Source organism: Rosa chinensis, chromosome 2 (assembly GCF_002994745.2).
Source record: "Rosa chinensis cultivar Old Blush chromosome 2, RchiOBHm-V2, whole genome shotgun sequence".
Classification (NCBI taxonomy): domain Eukaryota; kingdom Viridiplantae; phylum Streptophyta; class Magnoliopsida; order Rosales; family Rosaceae; genus Rosa; species Rosa chinensis.
The window spans coordinates 18,883,476-18,886,110 of record NC_037089.1 but is presented as its reverse complement, the minus strand read 5'-3'; the positions used below and the strand labels follow the sequence as shown (position 1 = coordinate 18,886,110).

Genomic DNA, 2,635 nt, shown 5'->3' with positions numbered 1-2,635 from the left:
TTGATCTATAGTTTCAGGAACAGGAAGAAAAAGTCCAAAAACAAGCCTAAAAATACGTGAACCGGCCACCTGAGCAGCTGCACCTTGAACAGGCAGAAAAGAAAGAAGAAGAAAAGAAGAAGAAAGAGAGAAGAAAGGAATGCCCAGCCCAGAAGAAAAAGGAACAGGCCCAGAAGCCCACTGACCCAAGCCCAGAAGCCCGCTGACATCAGCCCTAGGACCCGCGCCACGTCAGCACTGGGACCCACTGCCATGTCAGCATCAGTGCCACGTCCGCCCTCAGGTCAACCCCCGGTCAATGACTTGTCAGGTTGTAACGACCTATACTTTTAATAATACTAAGAAAGTAAGATATAGTGAATATTTTATTTTTGCTTGAGTATTAACTTATATTCTTAATTATGGGTGTGTGTATATGTATAATTATTTTATGGTGTGATATATATAAATATACACACACACACATCACCAAGACGTGTTGTTTAGATATAAGTATACATGCTATCTCTATATTTTTAGACCAGCCCATTATTTGTTTTATTTTTTTTTTTTTTTTAAACCCAAGTTAATTTTAAAAGCCCAAGACCAATTGATTTATACTTCTGTTGGATGTCGTTTAACGACAAACCAATCTCAAAACCCTCGTCTGCTACCTTCATCGTCTTCCTCCCCTATTTTTCTCTTTGCAAGCACCACTCCACCTAAACCAAAGGATCAGTACCACTACGATAGACCACCCATATAAGAATAATCTTAGAAGCTGGAGGTGTCGATGTTGCTGAAGAGCCTTGGAGAGTCAGTTACCATAGTTGTGAGTCATCAAAGCTAGAAGCAGGAGGTGGATCCCTAGAAGCATGTGGTGGAGACCTAGAACCAGGAGGTGGCAGTCCTTATCGAAACATAGAGGAAGCCGATAGTGTTGGCATCCAAATCTACTCTCTGTTATGCTTATCTAGAATTAAAATCTGACCTCTTTGCCATACACTATAAATATCCAGGTTTGTTCTACTTTCTTTATTGCGTTCCCCTATATTTGTTTACAAAAAAAAGGAGTGAGGGAAGGAGAAATTTTGAGACTAAGGAGGAACCTGAGAAGTATAAACTAATTTCCGAAACAAGGTAGGGGGATCTGGGGAAACCTCTATTTAATTTGTTTGGTTGCTGTGTTGCTATATGTGATTTCAGATATGAAATTTGATTGATGGATGAGTTAATGGGTGTTATTTGTTGTTTATCATATTGTTTCATTAGCATGTTCATGAAGTCTGAGGCATGGTTTTGATAGAATAGAATGGGAATGAAATATGTGGGAGTATTCTTTTGTGTAGTTGAGCTTAATCCGTAAGGACCAAATTTCAGGTGGGCTAATAGAGCTGTACGATTTTGGTGATCGAGATTAAGTAAGATGACTAGCAAAAAGGGAATCATGGTTTGGGTTATGGGGTTAATTCATATGTTATTTCAGCTGGAGTCACCTCAAAAAGGTAAATTACATGGTATGGGACATGTTGACTCTTGGTGTCTTAGCATGTGAGTTAACAGGGTAATAGCTGAAAATAGCATTGCATGCATCCATGTGTTGCTGTTTTGATTGTTACTGGTTTGTGTTGTTTATTTAAAGAGGCTTAGCCTCCTACTGAGCTATTGATGCTCACCCCTATTAAATATTGCAGGTACTGAACATGAAGTTTAATTTTCCCTTTTGAAGAGCTTGTGATTAATATGAAGGAAGTGTGAGACTTGTTTTGTTTAGTTTCCTAGAATAAGAGCAAAGGCTGCCAGTTTGTAGTTTGCCTTTGAAGTATAGGTTTGAAATTTCTGTGGGAATAATGAACTATCAAGAAAGTTTGTACTGTAATCTATATAATTATGTTTGCTGCAATATAAATTTCTTTTTTTTCAATAATCCATGCTATGTTCGTTGAATCGGTTATGTCTTTTAATTGATTCTAAGTTCTTTGATTGGTTTCATTATTTTCCAGCTCTTATGTTTAAAATTCATTGGTTAAATTCAAGGTAGAACAGAGATCTGCAAATCTGCAATTGTGTTTCTGAGCTTTTGATGCAGTTGCCTTTTTACTGAAAACTGTACATTTTGGTTGGGTATTTGAAGTTGGTGTCTTCATAAAAGTTGCAGTAGACATCTTAAAGATCATTTCAAAATTCGAATCTCTTGAAAACGATTTTTCTAGAATTAGTTATGATTTTTCAAAGTTACAGGTCTGTTGCATGATTTTTTTAAAGACAGCAGCACTGTCATGTTCTTGGTATTTCTTTTACTAGCTTTCTATTCAATCTTGCTTGGAGGCACCAGCATTTCAAAACTAGACATCCCCATGTTTCAAATGAAACAAACCTTTTCCTTTTTGGAATTCATATATACAAAGGATTTATGTCACCATGAAGTTAGCTTTTTGCATGAGTAATTTTGCTGGAAAGGCAACTTGGTTATTTCTTTCAGTACTTCAAATCTGATTCAAATGGATTACGAATTTTCATTTTTATGTTTCTATTCTTTAGTACAAGTCATACCTTCAACTCAAAAAAAAAAAAAAAATCCCTGAGTTTGGGTGTGACACAGGTCATTTTCCGGTGACTTTTCCGACCACTTTCCGGTGACTTTTTCCTGTCAAAT

At 36.7% G+C, this 2,635-nt stretch overlaps 1 long non-coding RNA gene across 1 annotated transcript; it reads left to right on the top strand.

Moving 5' to 3' along the window:
• Positions 1 to 1,007: 1,007 nt before the first annotated feature.
• On the top strand, positions 1,008 to 1,901 carry LOC112190084. The gene is made up of 2 exons (XR_002932233.2): positions 1,008 to 1,119; positions 1,674 to 1,901. It is a non-coding gene; the product is annotated as an uncharacterized LOC112190084 (long non-coding RNA).
• Positions 1,902 to 2,635: the final 734 nt, after the last annotated feature.